Genomic DNA, 24246 nt, shown 5'->3' on the forward strand with positions numbered 1-24246 from the left:
CCCAAACCTCCCAGATGTGGTGCCACCCCTCCTCCTGAGCGCAGCGGGGACAACACTCTGGGCACTGGCAGTGGCTCCTTCCCTCATCCATGGGAAACGGCCAGCCCAGGCTCGAGCGAGCTTCTGGCAAAGAAAGTCTGGATTTACAAACCCTCCTGGCATGGATTTACAAACCCTCCTGGCATGGATTTACAAACCCTCAGGCCCCGTGGACAGTGTGATCCAAGCTCCCAGCGCCCCGGTGCTGCCTGACCCACAGCGGGTCATTTCTAGGCCAGAGCTGAACTTCCTGGTGGTTTCCCATCACGCAGGGGCACCGGCTTTGCCTGAGCTTGGTTGGGAATGAATCAGCTGTCACTAACGGAGGGCAAGGCCTCCATGGAGTGACACAGGTGGGGACGAGCTGTTCCCCTTCCCATCCTCCCCCCGATGGATCTGCAGAGCGGGATGAGTTGAGCATCTCCATTTCCCAGGGCTCGAGGGCTCAGTGAGAGCCTCTCCCGGGGAGATAAGGATGCTCCAGAGCACCACGGCATCAGCTGTGCCAGCTGGCACAGGGCACTGTGAGGGCTGGCTGGGAGCAGTCGTGGCTCTCCCTCGCTGCTGAGCCTCCTCTTGTCCCAGAAGGACCCTCCAGCCCCCAGGAGGACCGTGCCCTCGAGGGATGATTCATCCCGGCCCCGTTTCACCACGGGATTCATCTCACTGCTCTGAGCACTTGCTTCCTTTTAATTAGAGCTGAGAGGAGCGAGGGTGTTGTGAGGGGAGGAGGAAGAGCGAGGTTTGACTCACGGTCTCTGTCTCAGAGGATGGTGTGGGGGAGTCAGGGCTGGAGAGGTTTTTGTACAGGTCCTGTCTGATCTCCTTTGCTGTTTTAGCCTCTTTGAAGGACACAATGTCCTCGAGACCCCCAGTCAAAGGCTGCTGCAGTCACGGGTTGTGTTTCCTGGGCACTGACTGTGCCAGCATTGCTGCCCCGCCTCACGGCAGGGCCCACACTGAGCTCTCTGCCCTGTCCCCAGCCGTGCCCAGCGCCAGTCCCTGCCTGGTGTTTGCTGAGCAAATAAAATGTAAATTGTAGCTCAGCCCACTCCTGCTTTTGCAGCAGTGTGAACTGCAGTGAAGGGGGAATGGGGATTTGGCTCAGTAGTAATTAGGGTCTGTAGTTATGGGTCTCACAAGCTCGGTGGGTCACTGGCCCTGCTCTGTGTCACCCTCTGTTCCTCTGCAGCACTCATTGCTTTTAATTACCACCAACAAAAGGACAGGGTTCAACCAGAGCCAAAATCCAGAAATGCGTCCACCTGCAGTTCCCTTGGGCAGCAGGAGAACCCTCTGATATCCCTTATGGACACCTGGCTGCCATGGCTCCCAGTCTAGGGCCACACCAATAAATCCCTTCTGTCCCCAGCATTCCCCATGGCACAATGGGAGCTGCTGGGTGGAACGGTTTGGGTTGGAAGGGACAAATAAAGGTCATTTAGTCCAATGCCCCGCAGTGAGAGGGGTCATCTTGGACTAGATCAGCTCGTTGGTGGTCGATGGTACAGCCGGGGACTTGAATGTGAGCTGGAATTTCCCAAGGCACTGGGATAGGAGGATGATGAGCAGGAAAAGCGGCCTGGTAACAGAAATGAGTCATTCTGGAGCACAGGGCTGCACCTCCTAACGAGAGCGGGATTGAAGCTGGGAACCCCTGGGTGTGTCCCGACCCTCTGCAGAAACTCGGGATGATCGGTTTGTGTGTCGGCTGTGGGACCTGCCCCCGCAGCACCACAGCTGGAGCGGGCTCAGCATCCCTGTGGGATGGATGAATCCTCGAGGTGTGAGGAGCTCCCGCATGGGAGGGAACAGGTTCCTCGCTCTCAGGAATGCTCCTGCGGCTCCTGCGGCTCCTGCGGCTCCTGCAGCTCCTGCGGCACGGGGTGGAGTGAGCAGGAGCGCCGCACCAAAGCAGGGATTTAGAGAGGAAGAGAGATGTTTCCATCTGAGGATTTCAGCTGCACAGGAAGCTCCTTCCAGCTCGCTCAGGCAATTATCTGAGGCTCCACGGAAGCAGAGCTGGTCTGCAACTGTGTTCCCTCGGTGGGAGATCCTCCTTGCTGTGGTGGGAGAAGTTTTAACGAGCGGGTTTTGGCAAAGGGAAGATCATGATTTTTGCAGAAATCAGGTGTATGAAATGTTGTCTCTCGTTGGGAAATTATTTTGTCAACTCTGTAAACAGATAGGTCTGAGGTGGTGACAGGAATTCACCTAAATCCAGATGCAGGAGTGTCATGTGGGGAAAGCAGATGCTAAAGCAGAGAAATGACCAAAGGAGTCAACATCCTCCCCAAGGCAGGACTAGAAACAGAAATGATGTTTGCATTTTGGCATTCAAAGGAGAATCAGATCTCCAGATTTTTAGGGGTTTTGTGGTCACAACAGCCTGGTCGGCCTGCTCAACGTGGGCTGATTTCCACTAGAAGGTGAAGAGGAGAACTGGAAACAATTCCAAGCAATTCCCTCCCTCCAGCTTACATGTTGCAAATTACTGGCAATCAGCACAGGAAAGTTTTGCAGCAGAATTGATGATGTTGTGAGGCTCCAAACTGGAACCCTACCGGTGATTTGGAGAGAGCTGGAAATTGCTTATGATCTCATGGTGTCAGGTGTCTCATTTATAATAAATAAATACAGAAAATGCACCCCAGACAATTGCTGCAGATACCGGGAGTCAGCAGCCAAAGAGCTCCCTCGGAATTTGGTATTTTAGGTCAGCTGGGTTTAACTTATTGGAAACTGCAGGCAGATAAATATCAAGGACTTTCTGAGTCAGAGCTGTGGTATTCTGGAGTTCAGTTGTTCATGTGGGGTTTGGGTCAGTGTGTAAATGAATAAATGAAGTGCAGAAACAAGCAAAAGCCACTTGCAAAATTTCCCATGAAATTAAAAAGCAAACCTTGGATTGTTTTCTCTTCACTTCCCATGAATATCAAAGGCAGAGCTGCCCTGGTGGGCCTGGCAGTGGGTTCAGAGAGTTCCTGGGAAGGGCAGGGCTCATTTGCAGCAGATGAAATGGGAACGGAGAAATCCCACTTTGTCCCTTGATCCTGCAGGGCTGGAGATGAGACTCAGCGGCCGAAGAGCTGCGGGAGGTGCCAGAGTGATGCCCCAGCGCACCCCAGCAGTTACAGCCCTGATCATTTGTAAATAGAATCTTCATGGTGGAAAACCTGATTTGCAGAGCTCTGCTCATCTAATGAGAGAGCAAACGGGAGCACCCAGCCTCCTGAGCCCCCTCTGATGGGGATGGCTCAAACCTGGAGCCCACAGCCCGGTGCTGGAAGGCTCAGGGCCTCTGAACCGAGCTCCTGCTGGCTCCAGTTCCACTGACGTCAGCACCACATCCTCAAAGAGAATCTGCTCCCCAGAATTATTCCAAGCAATTGTTTAGTGAATAATTCTGAATAATGAAAATGCAGAGGGGAGGAATGGGGAAGTTGTTTGCTGTCGATTCACAAAAGAGGAGAAATGGAGGAATTTATCATGTCAATGATTTGCCTATGAATTATTCATTCACTTCACACAACAACAAAAATCCCTTTCCCCCAAGCCCCCTCCCACCCAAGCTGAGGCTCGCTGGCTTTGTTTAATGTGTTTTTGATGTGCTGTCGCTGGCCGTGCCCCCCACAGGCCCCGCGTGTGGCACCGCACATGGCACGAGTGACACGGTCCCGCTGCTGGAGGGGATGTGTGCCCAGAGCAGCGAGGGGAAGCAGAGCAGCAGTGCTGAGGCCAGGAATGGAGCCAGAGAAGCTATAAACCAGTGGAGAGGCCATTAACAGCATCTAACCCAATGCTGCTCTCCCAGTAATGGAGGGGACTGCAGCAGCGAGGGACACTGGAGCCGTGCTTCACTGTCCCTGCGCTCCTCGGCGTCCATTTGGCACCAGCGAGGGAAATGCCGATGGAAAAGGGGCATCGAGGGAGGCAGGCAGGAGAAATCCACTCGTGGATGACAGGAGGTGAAGGAGGGCGGGATGGGAAGGACAGTGCTTGGCTTTGGCTCCCGGGTGTGCGTGTTCAAACAAGGCACCTGCCCCCGAGCCTGGGGACAGGTGAGCTGAACCTCTGGGCTCTTGGAGAGGAGCTTCAGCCCCAACCCGGACCAGCAGTGCTCGACCAGCCCTTGACCACATCCATCTGATCCTCCCTGGAGCTGGGTGAGCCTGGAGCACCCCAGACTGGGCTGGGGCAGTGAACTGGAAGAGGACAAATGGTCACGACGGGCATGAATCCCTTTTTTTTACACTACTGTTTAAACTTCCATTCATTCAGCTGAAGGTGCTATTTGAGACCCTGTTTAAGTTACCAGCACAAGAAATGTCCACACAAGAGCTTTCACTAAACTGGTTTGAAGCCTCAGGTCAGAAGTGGTGCAATTTAGGGGAAGAGGAAAGTGCTTCCTCTCATTTTCATAAAATAATAGTGCTAAAAGGGAGCCAGTCTCTTCTCAGTTTGGGAATAGCTGGACAGAGCTGAGCCCCTCTGCTCTGGAGCCAGGCTGGGAGAGCTGGGGGCGCTCAGCTGGAGAGGAGAAGGCTCCAGGGAGAGCTGCGAGCCCCTTGCAGGGCCTGAAGGGGCTCCAGGAGAGCTGCAGAGGGACTGGGGACAAGGGATTCAGGGCCAGGACCCAGGCAATGGCTTCCCAGTGCCAGAGGGCAGGGCTGGGTGGGATCTTGGGCAGGAATTGTTCCCTGGCAGGGTGGGCAGGGGCTGGCATGGAATTGCCAGAGCAGCTGGGGCTGCCCCTGGATCCCTGGCAGTGCCCAAGGCCAGGCTGGACATTGGGGCTGGGAGCAGCCTGGGACAGTGGGAGGTGTCCCTGCCATGGCAGGGGTGGCACTGGATGGGATTTAAGGTCCTTCCCACCCAAAGCATTCCATAATTCCATGACCTGGGGTGAATGTGTGCCATGGATTCGGTCCCGTGGGGGGTGTTGTGTCCTGGTGCTGCACAGGGTTCAGTGGGGAGAGAGGATATAAGACTGGAGGAAGAGCTGATTTTCCTGGAGTCTCCAGGCTCTCCCACCCTTCTCCACGGCAGCCTGTGCATTCTTTTTATTGGCCCCATTAAAGGCAGTTGTCTGTGCAGGGATTGATTTCGGAGGAGCACGGAGTTAATTCATTCCCCAAATGAAAGGCTCTGTGTACATTAAACAGTCTGTGTCTCTCCACGCCTCTGGATAGGTGAGCCTGAGCCTCTCAGCCCATTTCCTCTCGCTCTGGAAGCCCTCACCGGGGCCATACTTCTCCTGCATGGAGATTCAAGGATAAAACGACAGATGTCTTTCATTAAACATCTCTGGAACGAGCTGTTCAGCAGGCAATATGTATTCAGACACTATCAATATTTCATAAAGCCGTAATAGATGTTATCATAGATCCTCCATCCAATATTTATTGCTCCATAATCACCGATCCATTGCACCAGGGCTCTCCATCCCCCTCCCCTGCCTGTCCCCACTCAGACACGCTCCCAGGTACACGGGGCTGCAGTGAAGTGCAAACCCGGTGCCACAATAAATCTGAAGGAGTTTGAGGTTGTTTGTTACTTCAGGCACTTTCAGGCCCGACGATAATGAAACAAATCTGTTTGCAGAAGGCGTTTTTATGGAAGGGTTTCAAAGTGAGTTGGCTCGGTGTAAATCTCAGGGTTGAGGCCATTAGGAAGCGTTTAAGCTGCAGAGGCAGCGGGGCTGTGTCTGCAAGTCTGGGGGTGTTGGAAAGCTAAAGCCTAAAATTAGCAACATGGAAAACACAAATCCCTCTGGGAGTCTGCTGCTGGGTCAACACGGGAAGGAGAGACCTGAGTGCAGCTGGAGCTGGACCCTTCCCTCCCTGTCCCCACCAGCAACCAAACGAGCTTCCCGAGCAACTACAGGGGAAGGGTTGGGCCTGGAAGATTTGTGGTTGGGATTTTCAAAGGAGCCTAAAGAATGGAGTTTCACAGTCGTGTGGATCAGGGGTCAGAGCCCTGGGTGTGACAGTCCTTTGTGCCCTCCCCGCCCAGCAGTCTCAGGCTCATCAGTCACCTCTGCACTGGTTCTTACTTCGGCCAAACTTCTCAAAAGCATTTGGCTTCACGTCACAGGACAATCCTAATGGATGAAGTGGAGCCTTCCAAAATCAACATGGTGCACATCAAATAAATGGGGTTTGTGATTGGTTTCCAAATGGAGCCTTAAAAGCAGATTCCAGGCAAAGAGCTTTTTTTTCTCCTGGAGACCTGAAATGGCTGGTCTTGACCCTATCCCATTTAATGGCCCCAGGAAGGAGCCAGGGGAAAAAAGAGAAGAAGTTGTTAAATCTTCATTGGTAAATGTTGAAGTGACACAAAGACTGGGGAAGAAAAGGGGCCCTTGCAGAGCCCCCGTTAATGACACCAAGCCTTGGGCCGAGCAGACATCGTATTCGATACAGCCAAATGTCAGAGAATTCATCTCCCTGAGCTGGGGCCACCCAAAGGTCAGGTACGTGGGGTCCACGGCTGGTCCTGGGACGGGTGGAGGCACCTCCAGAGCAGGAGTTACTCACTGGACCTTAGGTAACCCTGGGAGTGGGATGGGTTTCCTCTGGAAAACGCCTGTTTCTGTTTCTCTCTACTGACGCAGCATGGATGAGCAGCTCACACAACTCCTACACGGCTGAATCTGGGGAAGGATCCCTGCTGTGGAGCCGGGGAATGAGGAGAATAATTGCAGCGTCGGGTAACTGATGGCTCAGGAAAGCCCTGGGGACACAGAAGGTCCCTGATGAGCAGCTTGCGATCCCCCAGCCAGGTCTGCACAAGAAGGTTGTGATAATCCCGAGCATGGCTCAGCATCCACAGTTCCAAAAGGGTGTGGAGATCTTGGAGGAGATCCAAAGAAGAGCTAGAAAAACACTAATGAATAGGGAATGACACCTTTAGGAGGGAAAATCAAGGAGTGTGATGGTTTAATTTAGCAGAGAGAGGGCAATATCTGGCTGATGGCCCCGTTACACCTGCAGGGAGGAGAAACGGCCCTTTCCCAAATGTTCCCATCCTGGCAGGGGGAAGCTGCAGGAGCATCAGGAGCAGTGCAGGGCTTTGCCAGCCCAGCCCAGCCCAGCCCAGCCCAGCCCAGCCCAGCCCAGCCCAGGCCGGGAGCAGGGCGGTGTTTGTAACAGCTGAGGTGTTCTTGTCCAGCTGTATTCCTGGATTTCTCATCGCTGCGTGTTTCTGAAGCAATTAACTCAAACCCATCCTTTTGCAGGGTTTATGATGCACCGTTCTTTGTTTCTCACAGGGGTTTGAACCGGGTCACGAACTGTGGAAAATGCCTGAGAAACACCTACTTTACGGAAACTTTATCATCTCCTCAGGCCCCTGGGGCCCTGACGGGAAGCAAACCATAAGGAATGTGCACACGGGTGTGCAGGGGAGGGCTAAGCCTTTAGGATGTGTGAAAAATATTACCCTAAATGCTCCCAGCAGTCCTCAAATTTGGAGCCTGAGAGAGAGAAGAGCTTTCCTTTCAAAGTGAGGTGTCCATGAAGACGCTGGGTGCAGAATGGTTTAGGGGAGCTGGGAAAGGCTGGAAGTGCTGGGGAAGGGGAGCTCTGGGCTGGGGGCTGGGTGGGGCAGAGCCCAGGCAGGGGGGGACCGAGGAACACCTCGTGCCTCACTCCATTACAGCCCTTTAAAACAACACCCTGGGGCCAGGCATCACCTCGGTAAACAAATGGGATTTTAGCTTTGATTCCCCATAAATCACTGGAGCCGTTTCCATCGTGGAGAGCAGAGTGTAATGAGCTGGTTCACGGGGCAGGCAGGGAACGTTTTCATTTGACTCTTTTGGGCCCCGTGAGCCCCCAGATTTGACTCTGAGTTTCTGTGAAACAGAAAACATTTGCTGATGTAGAGGAGCCTGAAATAACCAGGAAAGCTTGGGGGCTGCTGACACTTGAATAAATCCCAATGTCCTGGTATTTGGTTAAACTTGAATCTGAATATTTGTGTATGTTTTTTACAACAATTACTTGCCTCTGGGAGCAATTTGTGGAGCTGAAACAATCCAAGACCTTATTTTTTTTTTCCTGACTGGCATTTCCACCCTGCAGGACATGCAAAGCCTTGGGAAGTCTGGATCCTGCAATATTTTTGCCCTTGCAAATAGTTCCCAGACGCACGGAGCACAAGCTGGGAAGAATGCACAGAGCAAGCCCTGAGTGTGCCCCAGCTCCTGAAATGCCAACCAGGGAGCTGAGACTGGACAAAACCTCCACGGGGCCCCAGCTGGGATCACAGTGCCTCGAGGTATTTTGGCAGAACCCCCCATTTTTCCCAAGCGTCACCCGCTCAAGGGGGAAGCAGCACCTTGGCTCCTCTGAGCTGAATTTCAGATTTCTGAGCAACCTGGCTCCCTGACAACTTGGCTTCGAGTGCTTATTATATGTAACACATAACCCCTTTAATATTACACATGGTATGTTTAACTGCTTAATTTACTCCGGGAAGGATTGCCAAGCGCAGCTCTTCTGTTGACATATCATTTGCATGATAAACTGGTGTATTTTAAGCCACAAATAGGATGCGTCTGTGAACTATCTGTCTGCACTTTTACAAGCTACAGCACTACAGCAGCTCCTTGAATTGGGGAATGGAGCCCCACGCCGTGCCTGGGGAGGGAATGAATGATCCTTTCTTCCAGAAGAGAGCAGAGACTTGTGACTGGTCTCCATCAGGGAGTTGGGTCGGGTAGGTCTGACTAAATCCTTGGGTAGACGTTTGCTTTTTTCCCTTCAGAGCAGCTGTTCTAGTTTGGGGAAGACTGGGGATGATGCTTTTCTTCCCTAAACAAAGCTGTTCCCTGCTGTTTGCCCAAGCCCCCAGAAGTCTCCTGCAAGGACCTGCAACCGGTGGCTCTGGCCTGGGCAGGCCTGCAGGGACATTGCACGGGTCCAGCCAGCCTCTCCGGGACCCCAGACCATGGAATCGGGAAGGGTTGGATTGGAAGAAACCTCAGAGCTCTCGTCCCACCCCTGCCATGGCAGGGACACCTCCCACTGTCCCAGGCTGCTCCAAGCCCCAATGTCCAGCCTGGCCTGGGACACTGCCAGGGATCCAGGGGCAGCCACAGCTTCTCTGGGCACCCTGTGCCACATTCCCATCTATCCCTCGCCCTCCCCAGACTCTTTCCTGTCTCTCCATCCATCTGTGGCTCTGTCTGCGCCCTCTCCCGCTCTCAGAGCCGGCAGAGCCCGCGCTGGTGTTTCTCAGCTGCTCCCTCGGTGCCCCATGGGGCAGCGTCACCTCCAGCCCTGTGTCACAGCAGCCTGGCAGTCACACAGGGCCCCAAGAGGCTCCGAGGCCTTTGGACACTCGAGGCCGACATCTCAAAGTCTGATTTGACATGTTTCCAGCAGGGGAAGCATTTATTACATTAGACAAGTTGATGCAGCTCCCAGGTTGGGAATTGCACTTATTTGCCATAATAATGGTGTAAAGTCCTCTTCCTTTTATTGTGTTATCTCTCTTTAATCACGCAGAGACGCTCCCCAGTCATTTTAATCAAAGGCTCAAGCATCACTTATCTGAAGACTAATGACTCAACTCCGTGAGAGGAGAAACTTTGAAGAGCTTCGGTTGAGCTGGGAGGAGCAAAAAAAAGAGGAGACTTTATTTGAAACTTTTCCCCCTTTTTTCACACATGTGGCTATTTCCCCTAATTTTAGCTGGAGAGTTTTGTGTTTCTGGGAGCAGGGGCAAGCCAAGTGTTGCTGCTTTTCCTGAGCATGCAGCACTTAGGAAGGTGGCTCAGGGAATGGGACACGCTTTCCCATGAAGGATACTCCCACTGGAAAAAAACAATGCTGTCCTTTGTTCGGCAGTGACACAGATGGTGTGACATTATGGGATGTGTCCCAGGCATCCCATACACCCCGCGTGGAGCTGTGTTTGCTGTGCCAGGGCCTCGCCAGCACCGCACCCACCGGCCCAGGACAAGGGGGATTCCCAGGACAAGGGGGATTCCCTCCAGAGCCACACCCGAGCCAGGCTTGCTTTACAAAGTGATTTAAATGAGGCTGTGACTGCTCTGGGAGTGCCTGTGCATTTGCAACGGTGTCTGTCCTTATTTCCTTGGGGGTTTGCAGATCCCACTCTCCTCCTTGCACGCTGCAGTGAGAAGCTCTCGCTTTACATCTTGGTGCTCCCAACCTTAGCCTGGGGGTTCCCATCTCCTCTCCAGGAGTGTCTGCAGTTTAGGAGGTGATTTAGGGCTGCGGGCAAGTCGGAACCAGTGGGAGCTGCCGGGATGGAGACGGGGCTGCCTGATTTGCCGTCCTGATAAGCCGGAGCCAAGAGCACCCAGCCAGGCCAGATGGCTGCGGCGTTATCTGCCACCGCGGATCTCGGAGCAGATGGATGCCACATAAACATCTCACCACCGTGGTTATTATTGATGCAATTACTATTAATACCATTTGTAAGTGTTCTGTGAACCCAAACACAGCGCTGGGGCGAGGAACACAAAGCACAGTTACCGCGATTGCTGGGCTGCTAATTAAGGGTGGCTGTCAGTAACAGCTAATGATGCAATGGCAGCGCAACTTGGTTTCCACGGGAAAGGGTTGGGGTGATGAGTCAGAGCCCAGGGAAAGCTGTGGGAGCTGGAGAGGATGTCCAGCTTCAGAGAAAATTGTCAGAGGAGACTGAAAACCAGGGACACAAATGAACTGGGGGTCTTGGGAGAAGCACTTCGTGCCTGTAGCTCTTTGAGGCATCTCAGCTCTGTGTCTGACTCAGGATTTGCAGCTTCCTCAAAGGTGGCCAGAGCATTTGGGCCGGGGCATTTTGAAGTGTATGGTTTGTGCCTTAGTGCCAAAGGAAAAGCTTTAATTGAGGGATCTCAGATCTGCTACTTCCCTGCTCTCTCATTTCCACTCTGCTCCTGACCTGCTGTGCGTCTTCCCAGAAATCTGTGCCTCCATCTGTCTTGTCTAATTTTACCGCAGGGTTTTTGGGCAGGGACTTGGCTGCGTGTCGGTGCAGCCTGGAGCACAACAGGGGCTGGGGCTGGTCAGAACCTCTGGATGCCGTGACAGCACTGGCCAGGAGTGACTGGGGGTGCTGGTCAGGAGTGACTGCAGATGCTGGTCAGGAGTGATCGGAGATGCTGGTCAGGAGTGACTGGGAGTGCTGGTCAGGAGTGATTGGAGATGCTGGTTGGAGCTCAGAGTGCTCTGGGGGCAGGATTGGTGTGGCCTGAGCTGAGACCCTGACTCCTGTCCAAGCCTGAGCCAGTTCCCAGAGCCCTGTGTTTCCCTTCGGGCTGGAGCAGCATGAGATGATTTGTTTGGAGTTTTTCTCCACAGGGATTATGGAGAGAGCCGGGGGTGTATAAATGTGTTTGACTTTCCTATGTGTTGAGCTTTGATGGGGTACCCTTCCTTCTTGGACCAGGGTAAGAGAGCAGAGGAGGCTGCTGTTCTGCTGAGTTCTTTATTTCATAGTCTCACAGCTTTCTTGAAGGCAGAGTTCAAGGGAGTTACATGATAAAGCCAAGCAGCAGCAGCAACAGCAGGCAGAAAACAGCTGCTTCTTCTGGTTCTAGTTTCTTCTATCTAATCTTTTCTTACAGAAGTGTGGATTATATTTGTTAATTGACCAATAAGATTAATACACTATTCTAGTTTTTCTTTTTTTAACCTATCCTGGTCTAATTCTAACAGTCGTAAGTCTTACACAAGTGCTACATAGGTATTACACAGATTTGCTTGTACAGTTTCTATCAGCTCTTACTGTTTATGTGAACACTATCTAAAAAATGTGGGCAGTGTAATTCTATCTATATTTTGTCTGAAGTAAAGAATTCTGTGAAAAGGTAACACTGCTGCAGCAAGAGCTGTGTTTAAGGTCTCTGGTACAGCTTTTCAATGTTTAAGGTACTTAGCATATATTTCTACTAAAAGTTAAAAAATCTGTATTTCTATTTCACTTTGGTGTGGCTTCATGTATCTCAGCTTATCCAAAGGTTTTAATTCAACCCCTGTGCTTTGGTTTCCCTCTGGGCCTGAGTCCGGAGAAGCCTTCACTCCACCACCTGTGCATGTGTCAGGGTGAGTGAAGCTCACCCAGAATCTGCCTCTGAGAGAAGGGCCCATTTCCCCTCCAGGTGTAAAAAGAATACAATCAGTTCGGGAGCCCCTGAATGTTCCCAGGATTCAGTTCCCTTCCCTGGAAGGTTGTGCAGCCCTGGGAGAGGTGGAGGAGCCGCCATCCCTGAGATGTTCAGAGGCTGCCTGAACAAGGTCCTGGGATAACAGTGAAGTCTTCTGTGGAGGACTAGAGACCTCCAGAGGTCCTTTAGCCCCAAATTCTCTGACATTTGTAAAACCCCCTTTTTGTATGTACCTGAATCTTAAAGCATTGATATACCTAAAAAAAAAAGTCAGGCTTAGATTTTTCTGCTCCAAAAAATCCTCTTTGAAAAACCTGGGCTGGGCTAGGAATGGCTTTGGAAAATATTTCCCATCTGTCTCTGTCGAACACAACGAGGGAGTCGGCGGTTCCTGCCTGGTACAACAACATGGAAAGATTCATGGTATGTGTTTTACCCCCCAAAGAATTTCTTGGCTTCCCAGAGCTTTGTTAATGTGCATTGATTATGTTTACTGTGCCGTTAGAAAGTCATTTAGGGATTTATTGGGCTGGCTTTAAATACTGAAAGTGAGTCATTGCCCTGACCCACTTGTGCCTCAGCCTAAAGCCAAGTAAAGGAGGGCGAGACTTTGCCCCAGCAGTGAAAACCCTCCCAGGAAACTTGATTTTGAGGACAACAAATGGAAAAAGGGCTTGTGAAGGCACATCACTGCAAGCCTGAGAGTGCAGGAATGGCTTAAATCCCTCTGCCATCCCCCTCAATCAGAGATAATAACAGGATAGCAACAGGAATTCCGACTGGATGGTGCTGAGAGCTGGAGAACAAATCCAGCCACGCAGGCAAAGCCTGGCTCTTCCCGCCAGCACGGGAGTGAGGGATTTCTCACAGAGGGATTTCACTGGAGATCAATGGACTTGGCTCTCTGCCTCCCATCATAAATTTGGATGTCTCTCCTCAGATCCAGACGATTATGGGTGAGACATGTTGGCAGCTTCCCTTCAAACAGAAGGGCGATGACGGAGTTTTTCTTAGAATTTAGGATTTGGCTCAGCCGGAATCACGGGATGATTAGCCAAAGGAAATGTGAACCCTTTCTGGGAGGACCATTCATATTTTTGTGGGGTTTTTGTTAATTGTGTTGCTTTCAAGGCCGTGCTGGGGGTTTCTCCCTGATAATAGGAACAATAATGATGGGAAGACCCTGAGATGTCCTGGCCAGTTTGGTTCCTCCCAGCTCAGAGTCCAGGCTGGGAAGTTTGGCTGCTGCTCCGACAGCTCCCCATGGTCCGGGAATGAGCTCTGTGGCTGTGCTCTGAGCACGAGCCAACCTTAACATTTCCATTTGCTTTTACATTCAGAATTGCTGCTTTTGGAGCATGTGGAGTCCCCATTTTTTACTGGTGGACCTCTCCACCAAGATGTGGCACGAAATCCTGCAAACCTGGGCAGGCTGAGCTGAGCTGGGCGAGTCCAGCAGTGCCAGGGATCGCTTGGATGGCTCCTCATCCTGAGCCAGCACTGCTTTGGGGGCAGCTCTGCTGTAATCAGGCCAGCTGAGGGTCTGCTCTGAATTACAGCATTTGGCTGCAGCCCCTGTATCCACCAGGAGCCTGGAAGTGCTCCTGCTCCGCCATCCAAAGTGCGCATTTCTGCCAGGAGAAAACATCGCCTCGAAGGACTCGACAGAGTCCTGCAGCCCCATTGCTCTGGGCTGCAGGGATTGCCCTCAATGCCTCACCCCACAGAGAGCTGGGCTGCCTCTGGGAACGAGGTGAACCAAGGCAGACTCGCAGGGAAGGCACAAGGCAAGTCTGATTGGGCTTTTCCAATGAAAACAGAAAAAAAATGAAGCAGAAAAAGAAAAAAATAATCTAAACTTCAGTGAGGACTTCAAATACGCCAAGCCAACAGTGTGAGAGAAGCCCTGAACTTCCAGAGCTCTAGACCCCAAAATTTTGCCAGGTAAGCATCTTTACTCTACTGGATTTCTGTAAAACTGGACATTTCTGCAAAATCTCTCCCCCTGCAAGTGTTTGAAGTGCACATTTTCTTTGGGGAAGTAAGAACGAAATACTTCCCTCCAGGCTGATGTTAAACTGTTTTGTCTGAGTTGCCTCAAGTGGAGCTTTTGGGGTAAAAATTGTCACCTGAAATGTTTCTGACAGAAAAATCAGAATAGTCAAAGTATTTTGCAAATCCACGTTGAATTGTGACAATGAACAAAGGAACCTCTGCACAACACCTGGCGTTCTGCCTTTCACCAGCCCTAAATTGAAATGAGCCTTAATTCAAAGCACTTCTTTTTTTAGACACTTAATTCCTTTTCACTCAAAACACACACTTATGTTGAAGGAAAAGAATATTTTCAGCCTAAGGAATAGATTTTATTCCTGTCAAAATGCTTTTTTCCTGATTATTTGTATTTTCTGCAGCCAAATGAGAACTCAGGTGTTTGTGTGCCCCAAGGGAGATGCTCAGGACCACGATGTCCTCAAGGAAGGTTGGATCATCTTTCCTCTGTGGCTTCTGGGGTGCCACCCCAACCTTGGTGTCCGTCCCCCAGCTTCCCCAGCAGTGTGGGCAGAGGCAGGTTGATGCTTGCTCTGCCAAACTGAGTTGTTTTGACACATCCAAATGGAAACTGCACGGGATTCTGGTTCTCCCGTTATTTTTTTCCCTACGTGTTTTGAATTTTTCATCCTCATTTGGGACGAGCAAATGTCAAAACAGCAGTTTGGGATTTTTATCTGCTCCTGTCTCTCTCTGAGCCGCTCCGAGGATGCTCTGATTTGCTCCTTGTTTCACCCACGCTGGCAGATCGGGAGCTCTGTGCTCTGCTCCGAGGCAGTGACGGCATCGCGGCTCCCGGGAGGGCTTTTCCACACCAGCCTGGAAATCACCTGCTCTTCCCCCATTTATGGAAGGCAGATGCTCCACAAGCTTCTCCCAGCCCAGGGCTGGCAGCTCAGCCTGCAGGGGCTGCCCCGCTGGCACCTGCTCCAGCCTCAGCTGGAAATGGGGGAAAGCAGTGCCCCAACAAACCCCAGTGCAAGGCCAGCAGGGCAGTGGGATGGAGCACTGGATGGGTCTTCCTCATGTGCCGTGAACTGGTCTGTCCCCATGGCAGGGTGGGCACAAAACCAGGCTGAGCACAGGGGGCTGTTCAGCCCAGAGAAGAGAATGGTGTGTGGAGACCCCAGAGCCCCCTCCGGGATCCACAGGGGCTTCAAGGGAGCTGGAGAGGGACTGTTCCTGGGGAACTGGAGTCACAGGACAGGGGGGAATGGGGTCACACTTACAGGGGGGAAGTTTAGGTGAGAAATTCCTCCCTGTGAGGGTGGGCAGGCCCTGGCACAGGGTGCCCAGGGAAGCTGTGGCTGCCCCTGGATCCCTGGAAGTGTCCAAGACCAGGCTGGACGCGGCTTGGAGCAGCCTTGGACAGTGGGAGGTGTCCCTGCCATGGCAGGGGTGGGACTGGATGGGATTTAAGGTCCCTTCCATTCCAAACCACTCCCAAATCACAGGATTCTGTGATTCTGTGAAAGCCCCCAGCTCCCTGCCCAGGGCAGCCAACCCATTTCTTCCAAAAAACTTCCTACGCAGTTAGCTCTGCCCCCAGTTAAACACAGGGGCTTGCAAAGGCCACGCCACGGCATCACATTCCCCAAACTCGCTTCTGTTCCAGCTGGGAGCAGGGAGCTGCGGGCAGGGAGCTGCCTGACCTGGATTTCCACTCTCCCTTGACTGGGGAGTCTTGCTCTGCTGATGCCTAATTACATCCAGGGCAGCGGTGCTGGCGGAGCCGGGCTCCAATCTCAGCTCCTAAATAAAGCCGGTGCGTGGTGAGGGGGAGAGGAGCGAGCGGCACCAGGTAACGAGTCCGAGAGGAATCCCGCGTTCCACGGGCTGCCTGCAGCCCCGCTTCATCGAACCGCATTTCCCCCTCCTCTTTTTAAAGTTACTAAATATTTTATGAACATCCGTAGGGCGAAACATTTGCTTCCCTCTCCGCAGCAGCCCTCGGTAACTCACTCGCTGCTTTTACTGCGCATTAAATTCTTTATGGGAGTAATTGTGAAACCTCCAGAGGTGCTTCCAGGGCAGTGTTTGTCCGTGTCCCCTCTACGCGGTGACAGCCAGCACTGGGACGGGCGGCTCAGAGTTGGGCCTCTCCCGTTGCGTTGCAGGTGGCAATGATGGGTTCAGTGCAAACGCAGCCAAATCCCTGCTCTGGGGCAGCGGCTGGGCTGGATCCTGCCCCGCCTGCGGGGAGGCAGCGAGAGGCGGGGAAGGACGTGGTGGCTGCTGGGTGTGAGCTCTGCGTGCTCGGGAAAGGTTTCCTTCGGAGGGGCAGCATTGCCGGGAGTGATGGATGTGCGCAGCAATGAGCCCCGACACATCGGCGGCTGCCAGCGCCCGGGGAGAGCTGTGCTGGGGTACCCGGGGTGCCTCTGCCTCCTCCTAAACGAGCCCAGAACTGGCAGTGATGTAGCAGGGAGGGAGGCAGGGATTTCTGGTCGTGCCCCCCATGTCTGTGGGGTAATTTTGGCACTCCACAGGGAGCCCCGGGTTCCCTGCTTCGTCTTTGTGGTGTTTATAATCCACTGCGCTCTGCTCTGAGACTCCAGGTGAGGGAATAGGGTTATGATGGAGAAATGGACCGGGACAAATGCAAATGCCAACATCTGCCTTTAATTCTGGATGATAACTTGTTTGGTTGTTCACGTCTCTCTGATTTCCCTTTCCAGCTTCAGGCGGGAGCAGCCAGGGGAAGAGGGGCTCCGAGGGAGTGCTGAGGCCACATGGCAGAGTGCAGAATAGTTTTGAAAATAAATAAACAGAGGTGCTCACACTGGAAATGTCATTCTTGGGAGCTGCTGCCTTTCTGGCCAATACTGAGAGTGACGTGGGCCAAACCCCAGACCCTGCTGCTTCCACAGAGACCCTGCTGGGAAAGGAGAGTCACAAAAGGACCTGAGCCTGCAGGGAAGGGCCCCAGCCCCCAATTTAGGGGCTTTGCCTTCTTGTGGGGGCTGTACCCCGAGTTTGGCAGTGGAATTTGGTGTTGGAGGGTGTGTGAGCACAGCTGGGAAAGCCAATTTGCTGAGAGGGACCCCGGCTGCTTCTTGTATCTGGCAAAACCTCCCGCAGCACCTCAGGGGAGACACAAGCTTGAAATCTTAATTAAAAAGCAGAAAGCAGGGTTTCATGCTAGGCTGATATTGTGACTCTCTTCCCTTTATGGACAATTCTTATGCAAGCTCCTACTGTGTCTGTGGAATTGCTAATTTAGAGGAAGTTACAGATTTGTGCAGTGCAGGGCCTGTGTCAGCAGTGCTTAACATCAGGAGATCGAGGTGTGCGCTGATCCCTTTCGTTGTGAGGAACTTTCTTTTTATTTCTTGCAATCTTTCCTTTCTTGTCATCCACTCCAGAGCACACCAGAAGGAACATTGCCACCACCTGGGGCGCAGAGAGAGCACCAGTAGACCTAAAAAACTTGAAACTCTGTTCACGGCCAAACAGTGACAAGGTCTGGATCAGCAGGAGATTCCACCTGTGGGCTTCCCAGTCCTCAAGTCCCCTCTGGAAATTTTCAGGGGGAACAGCACAGTGTTCCTGGATGAGCATCTCCAACCAAGAAGGCTGAAAACAGGGTCTGAGAGACCTGTGGTTTGTGTTTTACTTGATCCAGGCCTGATGGAAATTTTGGAAAGCCAGGCTGACATTGTCTCATCAGAGCCAGTCCATAACCAGCCGGGTGGGACAGAGCCGTCCCTCCTCCAGCTGAAAATGAACCAAGGACATCGGCCTCTGGAGAGGGTTGTCTTTCTCTTCGTGCCTGATTAGGGAAGCACAAGCTCCTCTCTTGAGACACAACTTTGAAAAATGTAATTTAATTCCTTTTGCTTCTCCATCTTTTTAAGAAAATAATATCTTCTGTCCCATTAGATCAGGAACCTGACAGTGATGGGAAAACTTATGAGGCCTGAAAGTACAAACCTTTGGGATGGTCCTAATAGGAGCACCTTTACTCAGAACTGGGGAGATTTTAGGGACAGGCTGTGCCTCATGGAGATGGGTGATTCCAGGGACATTTATTCTGGGTCCCTTGGGCACCCGGGCCCTGCCCCACACCAGATTTTGGCCAGGCATGACTGGCGCTTCCTGGCAGAGATTTAAGAAAGATTTGAGTTCAGCTTGGTGCCAGCAACAGATGAAATCCAGGATAACTTTATCTCTGCCCTCATGGAGGAAGGACGCTCAGACAGTGCCTGATCCAACTGTGAAACTCAGGGCAGGGCCAGGGGAGGCCAAACACAGAGATGGGTTTGGAAAGGCATTAGAGAAGCGTGGCCAGAAAGGGCCATCAGGGGCTTTTAAATGCAGGTTACTCACAGCTGCATCTGGCTCGGATGGGCCCGAGCTGCAGATGGCCAGAGCTGGGAATGGTTTATGGCCTGTCCTGTCTCTGTGCCAGCCCTCCAGAAGATTGGCCTCGATGGACTTTTGATCTGATCCAGGAAGCACTCCTTATACCCTTATCACAAATGGCCTCTGAGAAATGGGAAAAGACTGATCAAAATGGGAGCTGGGAGGAAATTCATGTTGGATCTGATTTTGTTGCTCGTTCCCTGCAGGAAGGCAAGGTTTGGACACAATTAGGGTCTTTCCCCGAGTCCCAGAGGGGTTCAACTCCATCCCTGTGACTCAGCTGGGAGGACACAGCCCAGGAATTTGCAGAAGCTGCAGATCAGGGCATGGAAAAGCAACCTCCTCCCTTCAGCTCGTGGGGCAGCGCTGGGGGAGCTTCTCTGGGAACTGCTGCTCGCAGGGCTCCAGGAGCGCTGCAGCATCTCCAGGCTGCCCAGAGAGCCAGAGGATGGGCGTGGGCGTGGGCTGGGGCCCAGTACAGCTGCTCCCAGGCAGAGCAGGCCAGTGAGGAGCTGTTGATGGATGAGTCCATCATCTCACTGAAGCGAGGTCTGTGGCTGCCTTAGGGCACGGCTGTAAATGAGCCCCTAATGGATTCTGCTCCTAAAACTTCCCTGTAATACAGAAATAGCTGCGTCCCCAGACATGGGAAGGGGGGGCAGAGATGGATGCGCAGAGGGAAGGGATGCTGGAGCCCTGCAGTGGTTCAGAGGGTAAGAAAACCCCTCCCGAAGCAGCCGAGGCGATGCTGAGCTTGTTGAGACGCTGGGAAATGGGAGATGTGGCCACCCCCTCCCTCACTCCCAAACTCTGCTTTGCTGCCAGGGCTGCTGCTGTGATAAACACCCCTGAGGGGTATCGGTGCCTCCCACATCTCACCCCAAAGGAGCACCGCACTCAGGATCAGCAGTGCACCTGCCCCTGCCACCGTCCCCTCCTTCCCACATCCCTGCACCTCAGGACCCCAGTTTGGCTCAGATATGGGATGGGAACAGGCAGTGGCCTTGGCACGCGGGAGACCAGGTCCTTTTCCAGCCAGGACTGCGCCCTCCTGGTGCTCCCTCCTGCACATCCACCTGTGCATCCCTCCCTGCTCCTGCACTGGGCTCAGCGGAGGCAGACACGGCTCTGCTGCTGCCCTGGCTTGGCACGGGAGGACTGGAGCTGCTGAACAGCTCTGCACCACTCCCGTGTCTGCAAACAAACAAACAGACAAAGACATGGCATCTGCTCTGTGGTGACTTCAGCACCTCAAAGCTGTCCTTGGTTCTGGAGCTCTGGGACGGACAGAGCTGATCCTGACCATGCCAAGGGCCCAGGTTTGGAGACACCTCCACCAGACTCGGAGGAGGCTGCAGGAGCAGGTACGAGGTGCTGGGAGGCACCTGGGGTAGTGGAAGGAGCACTTGGATGGTCTTTAAAGGTCTCTTCCAACTCAAATCATTCTTTCATTCTGTGATTCTCCCTTATCCCAGTAATGCTGTGGGGAAAAACCCCAACTCTGTTCAAGTCAAGCAGGAGAGAAATCCTGGAGCTGATTGCAAACCTGGTCTGGGCTGCGATACAGCAGCCCTGGAGCTGCTTCCCAGACCTGCTCCCCTTTCTGCAGCTGAAATTTGCCTCTCAGATGGCAACCCCTGCAGCTGCAGCAGCTGCCCCTTGGCTGCTCTGCTGGGCCAGGCTCAGCCCTGGCACTTGCCCCAGCCACGCCACTCTCCCTCAAGCCAAACCTGGCGTTCAACGGGGAAAGAACTCCTCTGCCTCTCCCTGCAGATCACAGGGATGATCTTGGGTCTTGTACAGAGGCTGGCAGACGTTACCTTGCAAGGAATCTTTTTAATCTGCCAGATGATTCCCTTCCCCGTCCCCTCCATCATTTTTACGGCCCCGCAGCCTGCGCAGGGCCCGGCGCGTCCCGGCGGGAGGTGCAGAGCCCAACCCGCGCTCCCCAGCGAGCGCCTGATTCATCACCGCTAATTCCGTTTGCCATTCGCCGTAATAACAATAATCAAAATGAATTAATTCGGTATTAGTGGAGAAGGAATGTTGGAACTGCATGGGAATGGTGCTGCAACCAAATCAGATCCGTATCAATTCAAAGGACGATCTCTTTATCTCTTTAACAGCTTTTTTACCTGCCTGGGGCTGCAGTTTATTCTCGAGGATGGGCTCTCGTATTAATATAACTTACAGTTGTTCTAAAATGTTTTCTATCTTTCATAGCTTGTTCTAAATATTTTAGCAAACATAAAGTGGGCTTCTTCCTTTCATCCTCCCTTGAGATGAGGCAGAAGATGATAAAAACCCTGGTTTTCCCCACAGCAAATGTACCTTTTTATAGCTTATTGGGAATCAGGCAAAATGGATCAATTAGGTGATCGTGTGGAGCAGCTTCTTGTTTATGGGGTGATAACTCCAGGCAGAGAGGAACAAACCCTGCAGGTGTATGGCCACAGTGTTTATTTAGCAGCTGTATTTGTACAAGGCTAATAGGAAACACCATTGGTTTATTATTTACACTGCATAAAGGTCAGCCTAACAAAGGGCTTACTGAAAATGGCACTCAGGTGCCAGATTTAGGGTCTTGTCCAAAACTGGTCCTCCCACTCGAGGCTTTCCCAGCTGCTCAGTGACCTGTGGAAGTTCCCCCTGGGCTGGGGGAAGGAGGGAGGGTGCACAGGATGCAGGGACTGTCACCTCCCCTAAGATGGGACCTGGACCCTGAGCCATGATGGGGGACAGGGATGAGGATGCTGCATCTGTCCTGGGCACTGCCTTGGGTCCCTTCAGGCTCTGGTGGCTTTTCCCTGATGCTCCAGGGTGTTTGTGACCAAGCCAACTGCTGGCCTTGCCAGTCCCTCTCAGTTTGGGGGTCCTGTCTCAGAAGGACGCTGTCCTGGTGACACCAAGCACCCGGCAGAGATTCCCCATCACTCAGAGGTGTGAAGTGTTCCCTGAGTGAAAGGCTTCACTTCCACCCTGGTGCTTTGCAGGGAGGAGACACTGGGTGGAAAGAAGGGCTCTGACCACGTGGGAATGCAGCACCCCCAAGGACAGCTGAGCCAGAGCCCCTCTCTGGGGTGATGAACCCTCTCTGTGGCAGGTGACAAACCCACCTGTGCTCCTGGCTTGCCCCCACGCTGTGCAGGAGCCCCGAGAGAGGTTGGCATTAGGTCCCCATGAACTGGCCTGGAGCGCCTTCCCTTTTCCCGAGGCTCCCCAGCCCCAGACAGTGACGCAGCCGCTGGAATTTGTCCTGTCCAGCCCCGAGCCATTCCCTGCTCTCGTCTCTATTTTCTCCCCATCATCCGGAGTCGCACATCACGGGTGAAATATGAAAGAAACAAATTAGAATTACCTCGCTGGTGTGACAGCAAGGAGAGCTGCGAGCTGGGGAAGCTGAATGGAATGATAAATCCCATCGCTTAAACCGTGTAATGAATTTTCCTGGAGATTTGTCTCAGAGTAAAGAGAGGGAGAGGAGGGGAAAAGTATGAAATTCTCCTCAGATTTGGCAGAAGGGTTGCAGGCAGCTCTGACTGAAAAGTGTAAATCTGAAGAGCCCGTGCCTGCAGCGCATCCAAATAAGTTCCCCTTCCTTAATAGTCCTGGGTGCAATTTGCAGTGAAATGTCAAATCTTCTTTGCCTCCACTGGCATTCGGTCTAATAACATTATTTTGTCCGAGGAGCCTGGAGAACTAATGTGTTCAGGAGTAATTCTGCAGCTAAATATAGGAAAGAGGATTTTTTGCATTACAAGAAAATATTTTTGTGCTATGAGGGACTTTTGTCGGGGTTGGAACATCCTTTGCCACTGATTTGTTGGGTGACCTTGGATAAATCACTGTCCTCTCTGTGCTTGTCTCTCCTTCCCTCTCTGAACTTCCCATGGATTTAGGTTTCAAGGTCTTTGGGGCAGGGACAAGTTTTTGTTGGATGTTTAGGATTTCTGGAAGAGTCCCCAGGAGTGAGATGCAGGTGTGAGCACAGCTCCAGCCAGGGAAGGGATGACACCACGTCACAGAGTCTTTCCTTGGAGGCTGTGCAGGAAAACAGGCAAGAAACACGAAAAAGTCGGAGTTTTCCTCAAAAGCAGAGCTCAGGAACCCGCAGACCATGCCTGAAGCAACCTCCTTCCCAGTGAGCCCCTCAGAAACACAGGTTTAGGGAACGGAAATCCCAGATGTTGGTGTTGTTTCTCTAAAAGGCGCATCCCAAGGCAGGCGTGGACCTGTCTGGCTGGAGATGTTCTGATGGCAGCCAGGACACCCCAGTGCATTCCCACCAGGGCCGTTCCTGCAGCAGGAGGCTGCGAAATCAAACAAGACCTCGCCACCCCTGGGGAGCTCCTGGCAGGATGAAGATCTCAGTTCACAACATCCAAACTCAATAAAAACAGGGTCCCTGTGCCATCCAGGCTGTTCCATCTCTGCCAGCAGCTCCCACCCTCCTTTCCTCACCGGAATATTGAATTTTTTTTTCTTTTCTTAATCCTTATTTTTTCAAGAGAGGCCCAAAGGAAAACCCTGCAAGTTGTCTCCGGTGGGAATGGAGCACAGAAAACATGAACAAGCTACAAGTAGGTGCCAGCAAAAATCCATAGAAAGTGATATTCCCTGAGGTAAAAGGTGAACATTCTCTGTGCTCAGACCTTGCTGTCTCACCTCTCTGCTGTTTTCACTCAGAACAGGGTGTTGGCTGTCCTGGCCGTACCCAGCCTGTGGGGCTGTGCGGAGACGCAGCCGATTTGAAAGGAATTCTGAGGATTTTCTGCAAAAAGCACATTTTAATATTACAGAAAGCCAGATGATTCATACAAATGAGCCCCTCGGGTGACTGGTGCAGCATCACCTGGCCTGGTGTCACCAAAGAAAGGAAAGGTTTTCATGCAGTTTCTGATTGCAGCATCCCCTCCTGCTGTCTCTGCACCAGGATCTCCTCTTTGATTCTCAGGCTGGGCCAGGGGAGGCTCAGGTTGGACATCAGCAGGAATTTCTCCATGGAAAGGGTGGCCAGGCATCGGAAGGGGCTGCCCAGGGAGGTTTGGAGTCCCCATCCCTGGAGGTATCCAAAAAAAGACTGGAGGTGGCACTCAGTGCTCTGGGATCAGTCACAGGTTGTCTTGGAGGGCTTTTCCAATCTCAGTAATTTTCTGTGATTCCATCTGCCAGCAGGCGCCATCTCCCTCTCTGTCCCTGCTCCCAGCCAACACTCCAAGCCCATCCCTCCATCTGTCCATCCCTCCATCCATCCATCCATCCATCCATCCATCATCCATCCATCCATCCATCCATCCATCCATCCCTGCTCCCATCCATCCATCCATCCATCCATCCATCCATCCATCCATCATCCCTCCCTCCTCCCATCCATCCATCCATCCATCCATCCATCCCTCATTTCTCCCTCCTCCCTCCCATCCATCCATCCATCCATCCATCCCTCCATCCATCCCTCCCTCCTCCCATCCATCCATCCCTCCATCCATCATCCATCCATCCATCATCCCTCCATCCATCCATCATCCCTCCATCCATCCATCCCTCCATCTGTCCATCCATCAATCCATCCATCCCTCCATCCATCCATCCCTCCATCCCTCCATACATTCATCCCTCCATCCCTCCCTCCATCCCTCCAT

At 52.5% G+C, this 24246-nt stretch overlaps 1 long non-coding RNA gene across 1 annotated transcript; it reads left to right on the plus strand.

The window, feature by feature from the left end:
* Window positions 1-13338: 13338 nt before the first annotated feature.
* On the plus strand, window positions 13339-23019 carry LOC116455167. The gene is made up of 2 exons (XR_004244313.1): window positions 13339-14131; window positions 17605-23019. It is a non-coding gene; the product is annotated as an uncharacterized LOC116455167 (long non-coding RNA).
* Window positions 23020-24246: the final 1227 nt, after the last annotated feature.

This window comes from Corvus moneduloides, chromosome 23 (assembly GCF_009650955.1).
Source record: "Corvus moneduloides isolate bCorMon1 chromosome 23, bCorMon1.pri, whole genome shotgun sequence".
Taxonomy (NCBI): Eukaryota; Metazoa; Chordata; class Aves; order Passeriformes; family Corvidae; genus Corvus; species Corvus moneduloides.